General features: G+C 33.9%; 2 long non-coding RNA genes, 2 other non-coding genes and 2 pseudogenes across 5 annotated transcripts; 1 reads left to right on the plus strand and 5 right to left on the minus strand.

The window, feature by feature from the left end:
* Positions 1-1,070: 1,070 nt before the first annotated feature.
* LOC141683225 (uncharacterized) lies at positions 1,071-4,700 on the minus strand. The gene is made up of 3 exons (XR_012560168.1): positions 4,578-4,700; positions 4,348-4,425; positions 1,071-1,497 (listed from the first exon to the last, which is right to left on the minus strand). It is a non-coding gene; the product is annotated as an uncharacterized LOC141683225 (long non-coding RNA).
* Positions 4,701-7,595: 2,895 nt separating this feature from the next.
* LOC141682983 (uncharacterized) lies at positions 7,596-24,577 on the plus strand. Of its 2 annotated transcripts, XR_012560031.1 has the most exons (15): positions 7,596-7,907; positions 9,288-9,353; positions 10,436-10,530; positions 10,795-10,856; positions 10,971-11,057; positions 11,811-11,891; positions 12,627-12,706; positions 12,789-13,487; positions 15,088-15,208; positions 16,755-17,034; positions 17,318-17,443; positions 18,449-18,573; positions 19,579-19,704; positions 20,609-20,734; positions 21,628-24,577. It is a non-coding gene; the product is annotated as an uncharacterized LOC141682983 (long non-coding RNA). The 2 variants fall into 2 exon arrangements; XR_012560032.1 differs by lacking the exon at positions 10,436-10,530.
* Positions 14,637-14,731, minus strand: LOC141688303 (U6 spliceosomal RNA; annotated as a pseudogene).
* On the minus strand, positions 15,453-15,647 carry LOC141688668 (U2 spliceosomal RNA). Its single transcript, XR_012562101.1, has one exon. It is a non-coding gene; the product is annotated as a U2 spliceosomal RNA (small nuclear RNA).
* On the minus strand, positions 16,388-16,523 carry LOC141687950 (U4 spliceosomal RNA; annotated as a pseudogene).
* LOC141687834 (U4 spliceosomal RNA) lies at positions 23,917-24,062 on the minus strand. The gene has a single exon (XR_012561315.1). It is a non-coding gene; the product is annotated as a U4 spliceosomal RNA (small nuclear RNA).
* Positions 24,578-25,214: the final 637 nt, after the last annotated feature.

Here is a 25,214-nt window from a genome sequence, read left to right on the forward strand (position 1 = left end):
ACAAAAACTTTGGCAGAAAAGGGTCGATAAATGCTGGGAACTACCGAGTCCCAAGATTTCATTTGACACCTTGAGGAACATAATGGACATGAATGCAAATCTAGCCGCATTCGGAGCTTCACTGAAGAATAAGGATGTCTGGGTGATTAATATTGTCTCTGAAGAGGAACCCAACATATTGAAGCTATTATATAATAGAGGCTTGATTGGCACGGTTCACAACTGGTACGTATTCTTAATTTTTTGTTTAACAGAATGGTGCCTTGACTTTATTTTTAACTAAAAGAACCGGTGCTTTGACTTGACACTACATTTTTATGTTTCAACATTAATGTGAACTTTGTTGTTATTTTATTATCTATACGTGTAAACTATAGATTTATAATATCTTAGGTTAGCAAATATTTTTTGAACGATGACACCGGAAATTAATGAATTCTGATTCTTAGTACCCAACTGTTGTTGTAGCAGCTGAGTGACCTTTCTGTATTCCATTTTTTAGGTTTGAATATCGAAAAAATAGTGGAACAAGATCTGGTAGCTATCAAAATTTTGTGCAAAGATCGAAACAACAACAATCAACCATGAATTGAAGTATTGAGTAATCAAAAGTAACTCCTGAACCTCTTAATCACAAGAAAACTAGAACTTATACTTTTCTTTTATCATATTTATGTGGTCGGAGTGCCAATGCACTCCTGAAAGCTGCCCAAATCCTCTAAAAAGTGTCAATGTAATCCTACATCATGTGGAGTAAAGCATCATTTTTGCTCACTACCAATGATCTTCAGAGCAGTGAAATAATAAAGAATAAGAAGCATATGACTTGGATTGCACTCTCAAGCCAAACTCTCTACAAAATCTGCTTAAACTCTCTACAAAATCTGTAACACCCCCAGATCCGGGGTCGGGGATCCGGGTTGTCACGAGTTCCATTTCCCTTATTAACACCCAATCTTAATAATTTCTCAACTACTCTGTACTGTGACCCCACAATAAACACACACACCACACGTTATAGTCTCAGAGATGAACATCCAAAAATAATCACAAGTCGTTTTATTCCACAATTATATGTCGATACACCTTAAAAAGGTTCTGAATAAATTTACATTTCTTTGCCATTATTACAATTCATAAATATAAATAAATCTGGTCCATCAAAAGTTGAAAGCCTAGCCTATTGGTAGTTCCTACCTCAGCTACGGCGGCATCAATCCCGTTATAGTCTCAGAGATGAAATTGAAATAAGTACAAGTCTTTGAATCCACAATTTAAAATTATTACAACCCAAAATGATTACTTGATAAATTTACAGTTAATTGCCATTATCTGCCACAAGTTATAATTATACATAATTGATTCTCAAAAATAGAATGCCTGATCTACCAATAGATCTACCTCTGCAGCTATAGCAGCCACAACATCATCGGGAAGACGCGGGACGCTTCCCACGCGCTTGCGCTGGGTCTGCTGGAGTCTGGCCATCTTTCCTAACTGTTGTTGTGTGATGAAAGAAGAAAGCAAGGGTGAGCAGCAAGCCCACCAAAATAATATGTATAAAGATTAATAGTATATGAGTCTACTCATAATACTCATGAAAATCTTGGTCAAAAGAAATGAACCAAGTTTGATATCTTAATGCGATGAAGTCGCAAAATATTCAGTATATATATACATATATACTTTTCAAAATATTGGAAGTCCTCTTCCATGCATAATATACACAAAGTCCCAGTGTACAACTGTATAAAAAAATATCGTTGCAAGGTGATCTCATATATCTAACCTTGTTTCAACGTTTTTCTGAAAATCTTTGTCATTCATAAGACAATTATTAATTAGATATAAGTTTAAAAGATGAGGTTACCAAATACCCCAATATACTTATATCTTTCCCAATACTACTTGAACTACCACTGTTCAAGTTATAATCAGCTTCAAAAGTTCATCACATAGATGAGACTACAAGACAAGATTTAAATAGATTCAATCTTTGAAATATTATTGAATGAAATAAAGTTACGAGATACTTTATTTAGTCCCGATATATATATATATATCCACATATATATATCTCTAAAACATTTCCTGGAACCTCTGTTATGTAAAGTATGAACAGAGTTTGAAACATCCAATGAATTTTGGAAAGGAAAAGAATTTTGGCATAAACCCGATATCTCGCTGATCAGGCAAAGATACCAATAAGTAACCTTTTCTACTGTAGATGGATGAATTCCTCACCGGTCATCACCCTGGCCGCATTAGGACCTTGCGCTAGACCGTACCCCGGCCCCTCACGCGTTGATGGACTGCCACCCAGCCACTTACACAATAATAGACCGTACCCCGGCCTGTCGCTTATGCCGACTCAATGAGATGGGCTTACTTCCCGAACGTTGGGCAAGTAATCAATTCATTTACCAAATCTGCAACCTCGTTGCGAATATAAAATACACCACAGAGCCGGATTCCCCAGGTTTTGAGCGAGTATTTAAATCCCCTTTAAAAAGGAAGATCTTAAATATAAAAATGAGTTTTGGGATCCGCTCTGACTTTTAAAAATCATTTTGAAGACTCGAAAACACTTTAAAGAGTGTTTGGAGTAAGGCTGATTTAATGAAGTAAATCAGTCCCCAGAATATTAGAAAATATCTGAATATTATTAATTAAATAATATTCCCATAAAGAATAGTCTTTATAAAAATAATTGAAGTAGAAGTATTAAAATTTATACTTGAAACGAGTATTAAATAACCAAAGATATACTTATATGAAAGTATTATCTTTATTTGAATAATCGAAAATAAGTTTGATTATTTACACCTTATTCTTTAATAAAATAAAGAATATATCTCAGCAAATAATCGGAGTCATAGATCCTCAAATGAATATTCAAATAATATTCATTAAATAATATAAACTGAGTCATAAGCCCTCGAATGAATATTCAAATAATATTCAGATAAATAAATAAAAGGAGTCATAAGTCCTCGAATGAATATTCAAAATAATATTCATTTAATATAAAGGAGTCATACGCCTTCGAATAATATTCGAAATAATATTCAATAATAAATAAAGTTTAAAGTTATCGAATAAACCTTATTCGATTAATAGTTTTGAAAACTATGAACATATATATATATAAGTATATATATATATATATATATTTATATCCATATATATAAAATCTACTCGGGATCCTCGACTCCCGGTTTTAGAAAATATTTTCACCTTTGGGTCCCTATACTAAGGGTATATGCAAATTACCGATATCCTCTAGCATAGGTATTATCAACTGAACCAACAGATATATATTTCAAGAATATGAAACAGGCATGCATATATACCATATCACATGCTACAATATATCGCAAGAATTTGCTAAATAACCAACATGCATCTATCGCAAGATAATGCATATACAAGTGTATACATCACAACAACAGTATAACGGATAGAATACTTGCCTGAGCGACTGGGGGGTTACGAATGGCTCGGGACGAGTCTGGTAACCTATAAACAACAAGTAAGTTGGAATTAAACCAAAGTCACTTGTAAATCTATACTTTAACTAACTTAGACTCTAACGCTTATTCTGCGCTTACTGATTCTCTTAAGTCACTCGAGTACCCTCGGCTCCACCATTTTTAATAATTTAACCTTTACGAGTTTTAATGCGATTCCTTCGCGAGTGTCTTACCAACTGCCTAACAGACTTACCATAAATGTTTCATACATTAATTAACCCTTTTTGGTCTTTAACCTATGTTTCAAAGTAAGGCGAGGGGAAAAGTTTCGTTCGCGAAACGCCGTTACTTAAAACGGTCGTTTCTCCTAAACCGTGCATCGGAATCGAACGAACTACATATCAAAACGAAGCTCGTAACATGAGCTATCTAAACATGGCAGTGGTCATAATCTAGCAGGGGGTCCTCGGGTCCTGATGTTATGCACAAAACAGTCTAAAGAAAATCGGACGTTACGACGGCTATGTTTACGCGATTACCAATATTTATACCACTCCAATTCTTTACCAATTCACTACAAACCACCCAACCATCATCAATACATCAAACACAACTTATATCAAGGCAAAGTCAGTCCATAATCTCAAGGTTTTCCAACTTATTCAACCGCAAACATGATCTACTAACCATAACTTAAGATTCATTAACCATTAACCAAGATTCATATCCAAAATCACCACAAATCCAACCAAACTATCTAACATACATGGATCTTGCTATACATACATGGATATTTCTATATACATTAATCCATCCATAAACTCATCAAAACTCAAAGTTCAAACTATAAGTTAAAGGTGAAAGTTGTTTATACCTCCTTGAAGCTTCCTAACACAACCCAAGAGCTTTGAATGCCTAAAAGAACCTTGATCCTTGCTTGTATAACCTTAATCTTTCATAAAAATTCAAGAAAACTAAAGTTATTTCTTGAAGGTTACTATTCACCATCTTCTTCCTTGATTTATTGGAAGAGATTGTGAAGGAATTAGGAGCTTAAACTTATAGCATATCCATATCTATGTACAAGGAAGCTTAGATAATTACCTTGTGATTTAACAATGCTTGGAACTTGATTTTTGAAATTCTTGCCCTTGAAAAAGATGAAAAGCCGAGAGCAAGATGATGAGAATGAAATGATTTTGTGTTTTTTGATTTGTTTGGCTTAGCTTGGTTGTTTTTTGTTTTGTTTTTGGTTAATTACCTTAATAACCTTATATTTGTGTGGTTATAAACCAACCACACCTCCTCCTTCCCTATGTCATGCTTACATCACATTGCTATGTCATCCTCCCTTCCTTGTCCTCTTCTCATTGGTTGGGTGACATCACTTCCTCTAATCCCTTTGCTTAACTTCCTAATTGTTTGCCTAATGACCGCTGATCTGTTATACGGTTCGCTTAACTTTCGTTTTCGTTTATCGTTTGAGGGATCATACCCGGGATCTTATTACTTAGGTTCCCTTAACCTTTCTCAATATATTATATTCCTTTTATGATCCTCTCCTATAATCCTTTAATTTAAATCCTTTTTATCCTGTTACCTTATACTCAATTCTCTCCGTATCTAGTGGATTTCCGGGAAAAATCAAAGTGTTCGGATTTGGATTCTGACGATCTTTACATACACTTATATCCCATATAAAGTACTAATAAAATCTCGGAATATCAATAACAGAACCCCTACATAGTGTGGCATGAAAAGTTTTCTCATTCAGCAAAAACACTATTCATAAGGGTTTCAAAAATTTCTCAAAAATTGGGGTTATTACAAAATCTGCTTCCTATGAGCTTGATAGAGACATTAAAAAATATATATCTGAGGCATATGGGTTGCTAAGGGCTGCTTTGGAAAATTAATAAAATAACGGACTCCGTAGCTTAAAAAAATATTTATCAGCAGGTTTCAGCAAGATAAAATTCATTGAGATGCAAACGGAGGGTGATCAAATTACAAGAAACTTACCTTGATTTTCATCCACCAGAACATAAGATAACGTGGAGGCTCATAACAAAAGAAAATGAATGGTTCGACCTCTTGAACCATACTCAATAACATTTGATGAAATCATATACTCCATTGACATGTCTCATGAAATCAATAACATTTCATGATTATATACGAAAATCTATTCTTAACGAAATCTGTTTTCATCTTTTATCTAGATTTTACTGCTAGCAACTTTGGCATTTATACAATTATTCCATTGATGCATAGGGGAGGCATTTATAATACAAGAATCTGATTTCTCTCTACAAACATCCCACAGTTATAGAGGCATTAGTAGTTGATAGGCGATAAACAATGGGGAAAATCTCTGTATGCATTTCTCACTTTGAAGTCTGGGGCGATTAATCGGATGAATGCAACATGGGTGAAGATATAGTTGAATGATACCGGTCCAATTTACCCTGGGTACTAAAGTCAGAAGCAAATATAATACCTCAATAAAATACCTGAATAACTTTAATATTTGACCTGGCTTCCTATGTGTTTTTTAGCGTTCTTATATGTATCAAAGTTAAATAATGGACAATTCATGGGTCTATAACTGGAGTATATGTAAGTAATGAAGCAATGTTCTAAGTTGGCATAATTTGATCGAACGTTAAATGACTTGACCATGTATATTTATCTAGCAAATTATTTATATTACTTTTTGTCTCTTAAATTTACTTTTTTTTTTAATTGTTTGAGGGTGTTAGCTGAAAAAATTATTAGAGAGAGGACTACCAATTTTGAAATAAGATAAGAGTAAGAACTATTAAGATAATAAAATAATTTATATAATACACAATATAATATTAAAAAATTATGATAATGATAATAATTTAAATTTAAATATAAATTAATAAACTTTAGATATACTGATGTAGTTTTTTTTCTTTCAAAATTATTAACCTAAGATTTTTATATATATATTTACTTTATTATTTATATTTATAACATTTAACAATTATTAAAAGATTTGCGAAGCATGAAACTTTATTAAAATTATTGTAGGTAAATTTTAGGAAAAATAATTATTTACATATTTTTATATATTACAAGAAATTTTCGTGTGACTATCTTTCTTAGTTAAACTAAATAAAAATAATTATCTCATCAAAATATAAAAATTATGATTCAAATTATAAAAAAATCAAACTAAAACCATCATCATATCCCTAAATAACATACAAGATTACAGTACGAAATGCCGTCTGAAATGACGTTCTGGAGAATATCTCGAATGTACTGAACATCGCTTGAATTGATTAGCTAACAAGGGAAAAAAACTAGCTGAACCATTTTTGTTATGTTAAATGCAACTATACCAGTTTTGTTAGATTTCGTTTTACCGATTTTATAATACGTGGTCAAGAACACACAATACGTACTAACTATATTTTGATTGATTCTCTAATCATAAATATAAGTCTTCTAAAAATCGGTTTAGGCGGCGCCTAGGCGCTAAGCGGTGGTAAAACGCTCCGACTCGGATCTAGGCGGTGATTTAGGCGTTTTTTCAAAAAATTGGATCAAAATCGGGATTAGGCGTGCTAGGCGGTCAAAAATCGGTCCTGTCTAGTTTAGGCGGAAATTAATTAAAAAAATATTTTTTTTACGTTTTTATAAATTTAATTCAATATTTTATAATTTCACACAATATCATGTCAAAGTCTAATATAAAGTATTGGTAAGAATTAACAAGTAATCTAATATATTTATTTTCTAACTTAAAATATAAAAATAACATATTATAATTAATTTAAAAGTGTGAATTAAAATATAATTAATATTATAACTCAATAATTAGTACATAACGCATAACGCATGTCAAATGTGTAAATATTATTTAATATCATTCTAATTTCTTTCTTTAAACAAATATATGACATATTGATCATTATATAAATATAAAATTAAAAATATTTTTTATATTCTTCCGATTAATATTGATGAAACTCTCATTTACAACAACTGCACCAATAAAAATTCATCAAATTCATAAAATTTTATTCTTATCATGCACAAACTTAGAAAGACAGTTCATTTTATAATAAAAACACGGAGTTTTGTACAAATCCCCGACCTCCTCGACAAGTGTGCCTGAAAAGGAAACAGAAGAGCCGTAGCTCTTTCACATTACACGTACGAGTGAACACGGAGATAAGCATCACGATTTCCAAGACATTTTTAAGCATGTAACCTACTTTCTGTTCATCGTCCACTCACACAAGGCAGTGTTTGTTTAGTAGAAGTATATCATTATCATTTATTTACGAGCGAGGGTTTTCTGGGATTCTCAAAACTCATACAAAAAGGAAAGTAGAAGATGAAAGGGGAGGGGGGTCGATGTCTTTTCATGCAGTCGATCAATGCAACTTCCGGCTAGTAACTTTTTTGTCCGATATGTTCTTTTATACATATTAACATGTTTCAGTTGTTTAGATTATGTTTCCTTGTTTTATGCAAATATATGCAGGCAGTAGAAATATATGTTTATAGTTCTATTCCATCTCCTATTTCACTGTCCAAATGGTGTTTAGATCATAAGAATAGATGCTTTTTGGTACATAAGAACACGGTCTAGTATAGTATGTCTTTTTTTTAATATATTAATTGTTTTAATGGTTTTGGAGTATACTAACATGGTCAATTCATGTTTTTTTTGGTAATTTTAACAATTCATGTTGAAGGAGTAGCCTTAGGGTGATGACCGCAGGATTTAGTAAGGGACAACTGGTCTCCCGAAACAACATAAGTTAATGGGGTTAAATATCAAAATGACCACTCAAGTGAAAGCCATATATCAGTTTCATCATCAAACTTAACGGCGTATCATTTGAATCACTAAACTGATAATAAATTAATAAATATCAAACGAATACCTCAAAATATGTGTGTTTGAAAATTAAAAACTATTTTATAAAGTTTTAGAATTACATTACAACCAGATTAAAATGTATGAATTCTAGTATTTTTGATAATATAGTGAGATTTTTAAAAATTGATCTACTATTTATTTTTATTTTTGTAGTGATATTTTTCATTTAAATAACAATAATTAGTAGATAAAATTTTAAAAATCTCATTATATCATCTAAAATACTAGGAACTCATAAATTTTCATTTGGTTGTAATATGATTCAATAAAAATGTATAGAACTCCATAAAAAGAATTTTTAATTCTCGAGCACCTATTTTGAGGTATCTGTTTGATATTTATTACGATTTTAGTGATTCAAATGATACCCCGTTAAATTTGATGATGAAACTGATATATGGCCTTTCAGCTGAGTGACCACTTTGATATTTAACCCGTTTTTTTTACCATTTTTAAAAAAAAATTAGGAAGGTGCCCTCACAAAAATTTTAACGTATGTGTGTTTTTCCAAAATTTATTGGGTGTCCTCACTAAATAACAGTTCTAGATCCGCCCACCAGTGTAGTGTGATGGCTAAAATTCCGATTTTTTAAAAGTAAACGAAAATACCCCTTTTGAAAATTTGGCCAAAGATACGGATGGGGATACACATTCCTTTAGTGGTAATCACTTATCACTAATACTCAGGGTACCCCTATTTGACAAATGGTTATCACCAAAAATAATCAAAAAAGCATAAGTATGAAATATTAAAGCATCACAGTCTTAGGATACACATTTGCTTCATTTTTTACGAAAATTAATTCTTCTACTGGGAAGTGTTTGCTAATTTAAATGTATTAACATAATAATACAATGGATCTCATGTGGTGTTGTGAATGACACAGGGATTTCTACTAAAAGTTTTTGACCAAGCGGTTGTTACTTCAGTTCTCAAACAATATGTTCTTCAGGTATTAATCCTTCCTAGAGTAATTCTCGAAACAAGTAAATTTTAGAAAGAAATGATGGATATTTTGAATTGTGCATCCCAAAAAAGTACCGCATTCTGTTTATAAAGTTACAAAAAAATTAAAAATAATGTCTCGGTATAATAAAATAAGAAAATAAATGGTATAAGAAAATAAATGCACTCGGTTCAATTGCAAATCTTGTTTTTTTTGGATATTATTAGTCAAAAATCAAAGTGAAAATCATTTGTGAAGTGCCTGTATCTTGACCTGGCAATTCGTAGGTTTCTTATACTTTAGTGTTGTGTACTTCTGCGTTTCGTGTATATGAATGCCAAATTGTACCGTTGTTTCGTGCACTTTTCGTGTTGTATTCCATGTAATTCTAAATAAAAATATAATATAAAATTAATAAATAAAAGTATTTATATATTAAATTTTCAGTTAAATATTACTAGTTGAGTTTTATTCAATAAGTCATAACAAGTAACAAGTCAGGTGTAGTCAAATCATGTTAAACTTAAATTTAAGTCATAACGAGTCGGGTGTAGTCAAATCATGTTAAACTTAAGTTTGAAACAATTTGCTATTTGTTTATTAAAAATTATATATAAAATATGTATTTTTGTGTTGTGATATGTATTTATATAATTTTAATATATTTATTAAATATTTATTATTTGGTGTATTTTTGTTTAGTGTCGTGTCACGTGTGCCTTAGCGGTAAACCCAAAATCGACTCTAAATTTACCTGTATAATTTCTTGCTCGTGTACCGAAAAGGTACAGTGGTACACACAAACACAAAAATATCGTGTCGTTTTAATGCTGTATAATTGCCGGCTCTACTTCTATTCCATTTTCATGTAGTTGCATAATATATGTTTTGGTTGTCGACTTGTCTGATATTTTAATCAAACAAAATCAAATCTGATTCTTACACATCTCAATAATCTAGTTTCATTCTTAAAGGGAGAAGCATGTCAATTCTAGAATGTGTTTATTAAAGAACTTCAAATTTAAGATTTTTGTATATCCTTTTCATCGGTTGATTGCATGAATGATGATAGTTTAAGTACTTTACAGATGTAGCTTGGTTTCTTTCGTTCGTTTGTTGCGTGTCCGACCTGGCCTGCAATCTTGGTATGCAAATTCGTAGAGGTTTCGGAACTTAATAGTAGGTATTAAGTTTTCTTTTCTTCACTGAATTAGAAATTGTAATTACTAATTCAGAACGTAACGAGGAACCTTAAATACAATAAGTATTCCCTAGTTATATAGAAATGGATCGTGACAGAGCGTTAAGTGCCTGTAATCTGCCCTTGACTTTTTCCTTCTGCAAGTACCTGCCATATGCAGCCTATATAATCTGTTAAGCAAAACTCTGCTTTACCTAATATAATTTGAATAAAAATGATTGATGATGTGTATTCGATTCAATACAGCGGCAAGGAAGCAATTCATTACGTGTACGAAAGTTTAAAGAACACAAGTGGACATGAATCTGGTAAGGGCAAATTTAGTTAAATCGCAAACGTTTCGTTGGTCTGCAGTGGCACTTCCTAAGATACTATTTTATTCTCCTTATGTGTTCAACTATTTGGTGTTGATACCTGGGCAGGTTGAACAAGTAAACAGGATTGTGTCGGATCCGGCATTCAGGAAGGTCACCTCCTCCATTAAGTGGTTCCATGTGTCTGAGGAACAGGTATGCATTTCACATGTCTATGAAGTATACAAATTCTGTTACTTTTTCTTGTTTGCAATATTCTGTTAATTGGTACAAATTTAATCCTTTCTTGTTCATGTAATCCTGGTGATTGCTACAGATTTATCTCACTGATTTCACTAGCAGCTTAATTAGACAGAAGCTTTTGATTTATCTCGAAACTTAAGTTCACAAGCAAATCGTATCAAAGCGGACTTAGGAATCCAGGATGGAAACTTCAACTTGTGCAAGTAGAAACCTTTTGATCGCTTTATTTCCTGTCGCGCACTTAGAAAAAAAGAAGGCGATTTCATGGCTAGGTTCAATAGGGTGTGGTACATTATTGCATGTTTATAGATTCGTACTTGTAAAAATGGCCCATTTATTATATTTGATTTGAGAATTAAAAAACCACGCCGTTTGCTCGATTTTTAAAAATAAAGGACTAAAGTAGTATATTGTGTGGTTAAAGAATGGGCGACTGCATGAGTTACTTTGTAAGAGAATGGGTGAGGTGCTGATGCTGAGTTACTTTCTAACTAGAGTAGGCTGTTTCCTAGAACAAGTTCCTTTTACTTGTTAAGAATAATGCAGAGATGTGAGAATGTATTTTCACTTCAGTTTGATGTATAGCTGGCACATCTGATTGACAATTTATTTATTTTAAAATTTCGTCTGTTATTTTTAAATGCAAAACGCGGAATATTTAATTGTCCAAACTAATTTCTTGTATCTTTGGGCACATATTTACAGTTTGTGGCCAGTGAGTTGAATTGCTTTTTGGATGACAGTCGTGAGTGATCACAGAGTAACTGTGTTCGTTGAACTGGAAAGGTAAATTTTCTGCCCCTGAAAGTAGCATCAGAACTGAATCTTAATTTTAGAACTTCCTGGTAAAAATTAAAAAAATCAGAATTCAGAAGATGCAAAGGTATTGTATGATTATTCTTGGATCTCTATATACGTTCTCTCTGGCTTACATAGTTTTGTGTGCTCTCTTGTAAACCTTAACAAACCAGGACTCCGGCCTTCTGTATGTGAATAATTGACAACATGAATCCAATGTACTCCCCACGTGTCCTTTTTCCGTTGACAACCAAAATAACTAGTAGTCTTATAGGGCGCCATAAAAAAGACTCAGAGCCTTGGAGGTCAGAAAGCCTTGTAAGAGGGGATTGTGTAATTCTAAATACAGTTCCCAACCAGGTGGGTAAATAGTTGTTAATCTGTTCAGCGATAGGAATATAGACGTGGGATATGTGGATTGGTGATTCTAGAGTTTTTTATTGCAAGGTCGAATTCCTGTGCATGATGTATTGATTGCACGCATGGGAAACTATCATGCTCGCTTTCTTTGTGTAGTCTGTTAACTTGTGACAAGCTGTAGTTCACTTTAACGCCTATACGGTCATTTTAGAAAAGGATGGTGACAGAGCGTAAAGTGCCTGCAATCTGCCCTTACTCTTTCCTTCTGCAAGTACCTGCCATATAATCTGTTCTGCAAAACTCTGCTTTACATAACATGATTTGAATAAAAATGATTAATAATGTATATTTGATGTAATACAGCGGCAAGGAAGCAATTTATTACGTGTACGAAATTTTAAAGAACAAAGTTATGGCGAAAAACACAAGTGGACATGAATCTGGTAAGGGCAAAGTTAGCTAAATCGCAAACACTTCGTTGGTCTGCAGTGACACTTCTTAAAATACTATTTTATTCTCCATCAGTGTTCAACTTTTTGGAGTTGAGACCTTGGCTGGTTGAAAAAGGAAACAAGGATTGTGTCGGTTCCGGCCTAGGAAGCACCGACACTCCAAAAAGGATGCCGTATGCGTGTCCGACACGGCCGACACGGCGACACGGCTACACGGCTACACGGCACCGGCACGGCTGAGTGCGTGTCCGACACGCGTGTCGACAGAAAAAGGTGATCGACACGGGTTCGACACGCGACCGACACGGCCCACCGACCCAGCCCATATAAAAAAGCCCAAAATCATCTTTAAAAAGCCCAAAATTAGTTTTTAAAAGCCCAAACCATCTTATATCAACCCTAATGTTATGTCTCTCTGTCTTCTACAATGTTGGGCTGTGGATTGGAAACAAGAAAGAGGAGGGCATCTGCTTTGGAGAAGCTTTTAATAATGAAGCCAGAGAACAGACTGCTGAAATTTCAAGAATGTTTTATTCTTCTGGACTGCCATTTCATTAGGCAAGGAATCCATATTTGACATATACAAATCTTTTATTTTTTATATTTTTTTTACTTTTTTTTGCCGTGTCCCGTATCCAGGACACTTTGATAATTGACGAATCCCCGTATCCCGTGTCCCGTGTCGCCGTATCAGTGTCGGTGCTTCCTAGGTTCCGGCATTAGGAAAGGTCGCCTCCTCCATTAAGTGGTTCCATGTGTCTATGCGGAACAGGTATGCATTTCACATGTCTATGAAGTATGCAAATGTAATCTATAAATGTACAAGTCTATTAAATTCTGTTTACTTTTTCTTGTTTACAATATTCTGTTAATTGGTACAAATTTAATCCTTTCTTGTTCATGTTATCCCGGTGATTGCGACAGATTTAGCTCATTGATTTCAATAACAGCTTAATTAGATAGACAGTATAGCTTTTGGGTTATCTCGAAACTTAAGTTCACAAGCAAATTGTATCGGAGCGGGCTTGAGGAATCCAGGATGGAAACCTCAACTTGTGCAAGTACAAACCTTTTGATCGCTTCATTTCCAGTCGCGCACTTAGAAAAAAATGAAGGTGATTTTATGGTTAGGTTCAAGAGGGTGTGGTACATTATTGCATGTTTACAAATTCGCCCTTGGAAAAATGGCCCATTTATTATATTTGATATGAGAATTAAAACACCACGCCGTTTACTCGATTTTTAAAAATAAAGGACTAAAGTAGTATATTGTGCGGTTAAAGAATGGGCGAGTGCATGAGTTACTTTGTAAGAGAATGGGTGAGGGGGCTGATGCTGAGTCACTTTGTAACTAGAGTAGGCTGTTGCGTAGAACCAGTTCCTTTTAGTATTATAATAATATACATAATCTCTAAAACTTTATTAAACCTGTAATATAACTAGTAATAGGTATTAAATTATGATCGAGTTGTATTCCAATAATATTCATTAGCTCTTACTGAATAAATTAAAATGTCAAACTAGTACAAGTTCATAAGAAGTTAGTGCATCCAATGGCCATTCAACCATTAAGAAAATCTTGAAGTAGGGTACTCGTTTTCGGATTGTCGTATCTTAGGTAATAGTTTACAATTCAACAAATATTTTGTGTTTTTATACCTATTTTTATGGAATATTTTTAAAATATATATTCCGGGTCATCTAAGACTCGCAGTCGGTTTCCTCCACCCCTGATTGCATGGCTAGATTTGAACAAAAAGAGTTTTGGGCAGAGCTTTTTTGAAACAAAATTGTGGTCCATTTGATTTCGTAAAAAAAAAATTGGACCATTTCTCGATTTGTGCGTGTCATCATTTAATCCCTAAAAAAATTGTACTAAAATACATCATAGAGGGATTATAACATAAATATATTTATTTTATATGACTTATTACTACCCCCTTTAATTAATTTGCGCAGGGGCCATGCTAATCTTCTCTGTATCGTTCCAATTTTATCGTATGTCCCCGGAGGGACAAGTTATGTACTGAAACTGTTAGTCTTTGAAGAACATGTTATCTCTATCCTTAGCCAATATGTGAGATACTTTTAATAAAGCATGCTAGCATGAAGGCTTTGAATCTATAATTGTGCTCATGCAACGTCTCGTGGAATTAGATGTTATGGATAGCAAAGCTGAGCGGCGTTGCTTTCCTATGGGATTGTTCTTAACTTCTAAGCTAGCCACCACTGCTTATATTTTTTTAACTTGTTTGATGTTGTGGTGAGACTTTTCTTTATGTTGTGCTCGTCATTAAATACAATTCCTTCATGACATCGTACCATTCATATGGATCCGACGGGTTCTTAATGTAAAATATTGCATTTATTAGGTTATTACAACTGATCCAGGAGCGATTAAATTATCAGAGTGACGGCATGGCTTTTTTCCTTGGGAGTGTCTAGAAATGGTCGCTCTATAGTTCTGCTTGAATTTGGCTGAAACATTCGCAGGTATCCTATAATAATTAGATGTTTTGTATTAAACCCATAATAATTAGATGTTTGGATATTATGCAATTTTGCTGTCACTAGGGTTGCAAAAAAACATGTTCGAATTATAATAATTAAATGTTTTGTATTAATCCCATAATAATTAAATTTTCGGTATTATGCAACTTTGTTGTGAGAAAACATGACTGTCAATGGTCAGAATGTTTGAACGTGAATTGTCTTGATAAAATTGAACTATGTTTTGGTGGCATGAGACAGGCCTAAGCAGTAGTGCAAAACTTGGGCTACTCTTGAAGACCCCAATAGCGAGCTATTGTGATGGGCCTTCCCCTTAAAAAATTAATTTAATATCATGTAAACCAATGGCCCACATATCAGATATTAAACTGATAAGAACAGATACTACACTTGATCTTAGACAAAAGGCCGAGAAAGGTATGCCTTAAACAATGGGCCAGCTCTTCTTTTATACAACAGTTTAACCAGACATTTTATTTAGACATCGATGGGGGACAAGCAACTTTGTTGCAAACACATGGTCTGCCTATTGAACTAAAATGTAATCTGCTGGACTTTGACATCTTCATTATTGATTTGTTTTTTTTTGTCCCAAATAGTAATTAACTATTAATTGCACACTCGAAGTAAAAGTTTATTTTACAAAATCTGCTGTTTTAACTTTGTTGATTACCTAGATGAACATGGTTATACTGTCATGGATGCTGCTAAATTTTTTTAAAAATTGTTTTTTAAAAACTTTCATGGCAACTTTTGCGATTGCATCATGTAAAACTCAATAAAGCACTAGCACAAAGACCAGTTTTCAATCCGTTTCAGCTTGTACACACACATTTAGTAATTTGTATTCTCTTCTATTTTATGAGCCCCCTTTGTCCCGTGTTTTAACTTTTATCATAATTTCCAACGAGTCCCACTCAGAGTTGATACATTCTGTACTAAAGTATCCTGCATATATTTAGTCTAGAGCAGAATACTCAATTGATTTTAGGTGCTGGCGGAGACATCTAAGCTTCATAATTTTCATTTTTGGTTCTATGGTCAAACTCTTTTGGTCAATGCGATTCTGATTCAAGTCTTTAAACTTCAATCTGTTTTGTTTGTTCCCCAGATTTAATGAACAATGAAATATTTTACACTAGAGTTATGGGAATTCACCCTGGATTAAAGGGAGCCCTTCCAAAAATTCTCAATGGCATATGGCCAAAGAGGGGGTTTGGAAATAGTTTTCAACCAGCAATTGACGTGCCTCAGTTAGTAACTTCACTAGCTGCGTCACTGCCCCTAGCGCAAGGATAGGGAGGGCGGAAGCCCTGAAAAATAACTGTGCTGCCCTTTCTTATTTTAAACTGCTTTTCCCTTGCCTGCTTTTCGCACTAAGCGATGCGGTGAGTATCGCGTACAAAGAATCTAAGCTAGGGTTGTGTTTAATTTTGGATCCTACGGGTATCAACATTTCAGTCTCTTGCATTCCCGGAAAAATTATCATTAGGCTCGTGCTTATCAAAATATTTATATGCGTATTTAGCTGTAGGGAACAAAGGTTACAAGACAAGGCTATCAGAAATGCAGTCAAGGGGACTTTCTCGGTTTGTCGGACCACAATAGGTCCAGAATTTTGGGAGCTACTATAGAATTTGTCGTGACATTGTATGACAAAACAATCTCTGTTCTAGGCATGTGTTGGAGTTGCGTTCCAGAAGTCTCCGACACTGAAGATAGATTGGTCGGTTCTGATTATATCCAGAATCTGTGCTTCACTACCATCTCCAACAAGTTGATGCTCTTGGACAGCAAAAAATGTGCAGGTACGATTCGTTGCTGCTTGCCTTTGACTTGCAGGATAGTGTGCAATCGCGAGTCTGATCTATACAAAAAAATACAAATACTTTATTTGGCATCAAAACTCAAAAATGAAAGATAAATGGAGCTTTTCTTACATTTTTTTTATAGTAGTCAAGTAATTTATGTTCCCTTTCCTTGTTTTCCAGTTCATTGCAACAGATTTGTAAGAGTTAGTGGGACTGGGCAGTTGTTTGTGTTGATATCAAGGGTATTGACCTGTTGCTGACTTACTGTCTTTAAATGCAGAATGCCTTCTCAGAAAGAAAATATATATTTATAAATTCTTCTACCATCTTCTAGCTTTGGAGTTGAGACTGGTGACAAGTTGAGATGGGAACCAGGAGGGTCGGTATTATGTTTCCGGCAAGACAGGTACGGACGGAGATCAGTTCTTAAGTATGCATTTTCAATTCAATATTATTTAAGTAAGCTGCTTTTTATGGCCCATCGTGATTTAAGATGTCCTATTTGATTTCTGCAAATTTCTGCGACCAAACCGGACACCAAATTAGGTAAAATATGTGAAGGGATTTCAATTAATATACTGGAAAGCATCCATGGGCAGCTAAAATATACAGGATGTCAAAATTAGCTTAGTCAGAAACCAAATAAGTGTTTTAGTCCTGGTCTGGTTTACAGGCTCGTATGTTGTTCCTTATTTTTTTATTCAGAAAAAAGAAATACAAAAACAACCATAAATGAGAGCCTTTTATGTATGTACTCGGTCCACGAATTCACTTTAGAAAAATTTGATTCTGGGACCATGTTGTTACTACTTGAAAATTGTAGAATATGTAACAGGCTCTTGGAGTTGTCTTATCTCATGCCAAGACAATTGTAGAGGCTCTTGCAATTCTAAAACCAATAAAAAAGATGGTTGTTGAGTTTTGCCCTTTGCTTGTTGGGAGCCCTTCTTAAAATTGGATTGGTTGTGTTCGATCTATGGATTTCTTGCAATTCTAAAACCAATAAAAAAGATGGTTGTTGAGCTTTGCCCTTTGCTTGTTGGGAGCCCTTCTTAAAATTGGATTGGTTGTGTTCAATCTATGGATTGGGGCTTCTAAAAAGATATAACAGATAACTTATTGTTCTTATAGCAAATTGCAGTAAGCAAATTCTAAAAACAATAAAAAAAAGATGGTTGTTGGTTTGAGAGGTTCATCAGGTGCTTGATGGCACTTGCCAAGAACAAGCCTGTTATCCTTCCACCGACAGGAGGGGGAAGTGATCGCTGCTCTGTAGTCAAGTAATTTATGTTACCTTTCCTTGTTTTCCAATTCATTGCAACAGATTTGTAAGAGTTAGTGGGACTGGGCAGTTGTTTGTGTTGATATCAAGGGTATTGACCTGTTGCTGACTTACTGTCTTTAAATGCAGAATGCCTTCTCAGAAAGAAAATATATATTTATAAATTCTTCTACCATCTTCTAGCTTTGGAGTTGAGACTGGTGACAAGTTGAATGGGAACCAGGAGGGTCGGTATTATGTTTCCGGCAAGACAGGTACGGACGGAGATCAGTTCTTAAGTATGCATTTTCAATTCAATATTATTTAAGTAAGCTGCTTTTTATGGCCCATCGTGATTTAAGATGTCCTATTTAATTTCTGCAAATTTCTGCGACCAAACCGGACACCAAATTAGGTAAAATATGTGAAGGGATTTCAATTAATATACTGGAAAGCATCCATGGGCAGCTAAAATATACAGGATGTCAAAATTAGCTTAGTCAGAAACCAAATAAGTGTTTTAGTCCTGGTCTGGTTTACAGGCTCGTATGTTGTTCCTTATTTTTTTATTCAGAAAAAAGAAATACAAAAACAACCATAAATGAGAGCCTTTTATGTATGTACTCGGTCCACGAATTCACTTTAGAAAAATTTGATTCTGGGACCATGTTGTTACTACTTGAAAATTGTAGAATATGTAACAGGCTCTTGGAGTTGTCTTATCTCGTGCCAAGACAATTGTAGAGGCTCTTGCAATTCTAAAACCAATAAAAAAGATGGTTGTTGAGTTTTGCCCTTTGCTTGTTGGGAGCCCTTCTTAAAATTGGATTGGTTGTGTTCGATCTATGGATTTCTTGCAATTCTAAAACCAATAAAAAAGATGGTTGTTGAGCTTTGCCCTTTGCTTGTTGGGAGCCCTTCTTAAAATTGGATTGGTTGTGTTCAATCTATGGATTGGGGCTTCTAAAAAGATATAACAGATAACTTATTGTTCTTATAGCAAATTGCAGTAAGCAAATTCTAAAAACAATAAAAAAAAGATGGTTGTTGGTTTGAGAGGTTCATCAGGTGCTTGATGGCACTTGCCAAGAACAAGCCTGTTATCCTTCCACCGACAGGAGGGGGAAGTGATCGCTGCTCTGTAGTCAAGTAATTTATGTTACCTTTCCTTGTTTTCCAATTCATTGCAACAGATTTGTAAGAGTTAGTGGGACTGGGCAGTTGTTTGTGTTGATATCAAGGGTATTGACCTGTTGCTGACTTACTGTCTTTAAATGCAGAATGCCTTCTCAGAAAGAAAATATATATTTATAAATTCCTCTACCATCTTCTAGCTTTGGAGTTGAGACTGGTGACAAGTTGAGATGGGAACCTGGAGGGTCGGTATTATGTTTCCGGCAAGACAGGTACGGACGGAGATCAGTTCTTAAGTATGCATTTTCAATTCAATATTATTTAAGTAAGCTGCTTTTTATGGCCCATCGTGATTTAAGATGTCCTATTTGATTTCTGCAAATTTCTGCGACCAAACCGGACACCAAATTAGGTAAAATATGTGAAGGGATTTCAATTAATATACTGGAAAGCATCCATGGGCAGCTAAAATATAGAGGATGTCAAAATTAGCTTAGTCAGAAACCAAATAAGTGTTTTAGTCCTGGTCTGGTTTACAGGCTCGTATGTTGTTCCTTATTTTTTTATTCAGAAAAAAGAAATACAAAAACAACCATAAATGAGAGCCTTTTATGTATGTACTCGGTCCACGAATTCACTTTAAAATTTGATTCTGGGACCATGGACCATGTTGTTGCTACTTGAAAATTGTAGAATATGTAACAGGCTCTTGCAGTTGGCTTATCTCATGCCAAGACAATTGTAGAGGCTCTTGCAATTCTAAAACCAATAAAAAAGATGGTTGTTGAGCTTTGCCCTTTGCTTGTTATGAGCCCATATTAAAATTGATTGGTTGTGTTCGATTTATGGATTGGGGCTTCTAAAAAGATATAACAGATAACTCATTGTTCTTATAGCAAATTGCAGTAAGCAAATTCTAAAAACATAAAAAAAAAAATGGTTGTTGGTTTGAGAGGTTCATCAGGTGCTTGATGGCACTTGCCAAGAACAAGCCTGTTATCCTTCCACCGACAGGAGGGGGAAGTGATCGCTGCTCTGTAGTCAAGTAATTTATGTTACCTTTCCTTGTTTTCCAGTTCATTGCAACAGATTTGTAAGAGTTAGTGGGACTGGGCAGTTGTTTGTGTTGATATCAAGGGTATTGACCTGTTGCTGACTTCCTGTCTTTAAATGCAGAATGCCTTCTCAGAAAGAAAATATATATCTATAAATTCTTCTACCATCTTCTAGCTTTGGAGTTGAGACTGGTGACAAGTTGAGATGGGAACCAGGAGGGTCGGTATTATGTTTCCGGCAAGACAGGTACGGGCGGAGATCAGTTCTTAAGTATGCATTTTCAATTCAATATTATTTAAGTAAGCTGCTTTTTATGGCCCATCGTGATTTAAGATGTCCTATTTGATTTCTGCAAATTTCTGCGACCAAACCGGACACCAAATTAGGTAAAATATGTGAAGGGATTTCAATTAATATACTGGAAAGCATCCATGGGCAGCTAAAATATACAGGATGTCAAAATTAGCTTAGTCAGAAACCAAATAAGTGTTTTAGTCCTGGTCTGGTTTACAGGCTCGTATGTTGTTCCTTATTTTTTTATTCAGAAAAAAGAAATACAAAAACAACCATAAATGAGAGCCTTTTATGTATGTACTTGGTCCACGAATTCACTTTAAAATTTGATTCTGGGACCATGTTGTTACTACTTGAAAATTGTAGAATATGTAACAGGCTCTTGCAGTTGTCTTATCTCATGCCAAGACAATTGTAGAGGCTCTTGCAATTCTAAAACCAATAAAAAAGATGGTTGTTGAGCTTTGCCCTTTGCTTGTTATGAGCCCTTCTTAAAATTGATTGGTTGTGTTCGATCTATGGATTGGGCTTCTAAAAAGATATAACAGATAACTTATTGTTCTTATAGCAAATTGCAGTAAGCAAATTCTAAAAACAATAAAAAAAAGATGGTTGTTGGTTTGAGAGGTTCATCAGGTGCTTGATGGCACTTGCCAAGAACAAGCCTGTTATCCTTCCACCGACAGGAGGGGGAAGTGATCGCTGCTCTGTAGTCAAGTAATTTATGTTACCTTTCCTTTTTTCCAGTTCATTGCAACAGATTTGTAAGAGTTAGTGGGACTGGGCAGTTATTTGTGTTGCTATCAAGGGTATTGACCTGTTGCTGACTTAGTCTTTAAATGCAGAATGCCTTCTCAGAAAGAAAATATATATTTATAAATTCTTCTACCATCTTCTAGCTTTGGAGTTGAGACTGGTGACAAGTTGAGATGGGAACCAGGAGGGTCGGTATTATGTTTCCGGCAAGACAGGTACGGACGGAGATCAGTTCTTAAGTATGCATTTTCAATTCAATATTATTTAAGTAAGCTGCTTTTTATGGCCCATCGTGATTTAAGATGCCCTATTTGATTTCTGCAAATTTCTGCAACCAAACCGGACACCAAATTAGGTAAAATATGTGAAGGGATTTTAATTAATATACTGGAAAGCATCCATGGGCAGCTAAAATATACAGGATGTCAAAATTAGCTTAGTCAGAAACCAAATAAGTGTTTTAGTCCTGGTCTGGTTTACAGGCTCGTATGTTGTTCCTTATTTTTTTTATTCAGAAAAAAAAATACAAAAACAACCATAAATGAAGTATGTACTCGGTCCACGAATTCACTTTAGAATTTGATTCTGGGACCATGTTGTTACTACTTGAAAATTGTAGAATATGTAACAGGCTCTTGCAGTTGTCTTATCTCATGCCAAGACAATTGTAGAGGCTCTTGCAATTCTAAAACGAATAAAAAAGATGGTTGTTGAGCTTTGCCCTTTGCTTGTTGGGAGCCCTTCTTAAAATTGGTTGTGTTCGATCTATGGATTGGGGCTTCTAAAAAGATATAACAGATAACTTATTGTTCTTATAGCAAATTGCAGTAAGCAAATTCTAAAAACAATAAAAAAAAATGGTTGTTGGTTTGAGTGGTTCATATTCTACAATTTTCAAGTAGTAACAACATGGTCCCAGAATCAAATTCTAAAGTGAATTCGTGGACCAAGTACATACATAAAAGGCTCGTATGTTGTTCCTTATTTTTTTATTCAGAAAAAAGAAATACAAAAACAACCATAAATGAGAGCCTTTTATGTATGTACTCTGTCCACGAATTCACTTTAAAATTTGATTCTGGACCATGTTGTTACTACTTGAAAATTGTAGAATATGTAACAGGCTCTTGGAGTTGTCTTATCTCGTGCCAAGACAATTGTAGAGGCTCTTGCAATTCTAAAACCAATAAAAAAGATGGTTGTTGAGCTTTGCCCTTTGCTTGTTGGGAGCTCTTCTTAAAATTGGATTGGTTGTGTTCGATCTATGGATTGGGGTTTCTAAAAAGATATAACAGATAACTTATTGTTCTTATAGCAAATTGCAGTAAGCAAATTCTAAAAATAATAAAAATAGATGGTTGTTGGTTTGAGAGGTTCATATTCTACAATTTTTAAGTAGTAACAACATGGTCCCAGAATTAAATTCTAAAGTGAATTCGTGGACCGAGTACATACATAAAAGGCTTTGCAATTCTAAAACCAATTCTAAAACCAATAAAAAAGATGGTTGTTGAGCTTTGTCCTTTGCTTGTTGGGAGCCCTTTTTAAAATTGGATTGGTTGTGTTCGATCTATGGATTGGGGCTTCTAAAAAGATATAATAGATAACTTATTGTTTTAATAGCAAATTGTAGAATATGTAACAGGCTCTTGCAGTTATCTTATCTCATGCCAAGACAATTGTAGAGGCTCTTGCAATTCTAAAATCAATAAAAAAGATGGTTGTTGAGCTTTGCCTTTGCTTGTTGGGAGCCCTTGTTAGTTTACTGTCTTTCAAATGTAACTTATAACTGATATTTTTTATACATTATTTAGATATATAAATAAGGATTATGATTAAAATGAATATTTTATATATCTAGACTATAATATAATAATCGGAAAAAGGTATAGATTGTTGAGAGTGAATGGATGGTTTGCTTCCGAGAGGGTTGTGTTCTCGGCTTTAGCGTAGCACACTCACTTCTTTCTCGTCATGATTCTGTCCAAAATAATGTTTGTGAATGTGTGAAATTATGCTTTTTATTATAATATTTAGTTTTGCTACTTCCGGTTTGTTTAGACATTCGTTCTGAAATATTGTACATTTCACATGCATGTTTGTAATTATTATTATTATTATTATTATTATTATTATTATTATTATTATTATATATATATAATTATATATTTATATAGTTACATATTAATATTGATTTACTTCCGATTTTGTTACCGATTAATCCTTCCGATTAATCTCCGATGACGTAACCCGATCTTCCCCTGATTAACGATGATTTCTGTAACATGATAATGCTGCACTGATTAACTTTTGTAAATACAGGATTTCAAACCGTTGTTCAAAAACATTTTTCAATTTTCAGAATAGAGCTAAGAATAATCTTTAACTTAGAATTTCCAGAAATTCTCAATGGAACAAGGCAAAGCCAAGACCAAAGAGGGGGTTTGGAAATAGTTTTCAACCAGCAATTGACGCGCCTCGGTTAATACCTCACTAGCTGCATCATTGCCCCAAGCGCAAAGATGGTTTCTGAATTGTCCTTGGTCCTATTTTTAAACAGTTGTCTCCTTATTGTATTGATAAAATGAGCGATGTGGTACAACGATTTGAGCACGTATGACTAGTAACCAAAACTTCCTAAACTTTGGTCCTTCACTCATTTCTCTTAAATTTTAATCTTATTTTAAGGTTAAGAATTTGTTTTCTAATCTATCAAGTCCTTCAAATCCGAGAGTTTACATATGTTTTACACATTGTTTAAGAAAATGTTTCAAACTTGAATAACCAATGTAATTCTGGTTAGAACGAGATTATGTGATATTAATGAAAAGTGAATATGTAAAGAGGTAGGATTGATCTATTGTGAAGCATGAGGCAAGAATATATTAAATGTTCAATACGCAAAATTAGATATCCAGAGTCAATGGCTTAAGACCCTAAAGTTTATAACATAAAAAATTTAAGTTTAGAATTTATGTAAATTAGTTACACACTTTGTATTATTATAAAATTATAAAGTGATTTTATGTAAATTTAAAACTGGACTAACGGTAACTTCGGTTTAGACTACAGAGAAGTAAATGTCATATTCTGATCATTACAGCTCAAGGTAGTACTAGATTTTGTATAGAAAATAAAATATTTTATATCCTTTTTTAAACCAAAAGTATTAAATATTTAATAATATTATATTATTAAAATTAATATTATATATATATAAGCGGTTCGATTTTCCGGTTCGGTTATAAAAACAAAACCGTTTAATCTGTTCAGTTACATTTTTTTTCGTTTTTTGTTAATTTCCGTTTTTCGGTAAGATTTTTCGATCCGGTTTTCCTTTTTTTTTCCTGCTCACCACTGTCCTAAAGATAAATGATAATTTGCAAATAAAAATTGGGTTATAAGATCCACCGAAGTGGAGGGCCTTATCCGGATGTGTGCCAACCAAGTCTCCTTTCTACGAACATTAAAGGTTAAACTGTCATCTTTATGATTAGATAGTTTTGTAATATTTTTCAATGTGGTACTAAGCTTGGGAAAACTAATCTTTATGATTAGATAGTGTTGTAATATTTTACAATGTGGGACTAAGCTTGGGAAAATTATATACTCTGCTGCTAGTGGTGGGAATACAGAACCGAAATTTGCAGGGTAGGACATGCACCTCATTTTCAAA

The sequence above is a fragment of the Apium graveolens genome, chromosome 9, assembly GCF_009905375.1.
Source record: "Apium graveolens cultivar Ventura chromosome 9, ASM990537v1, whole genome shotgun sequence".
Classification (NCBI taxonomy): Eukaryota; Viridiplantae; Streptophyta; class Magnoliopsida; order Apiales; family Apiaceae; genus Apium; species Apium graveolens.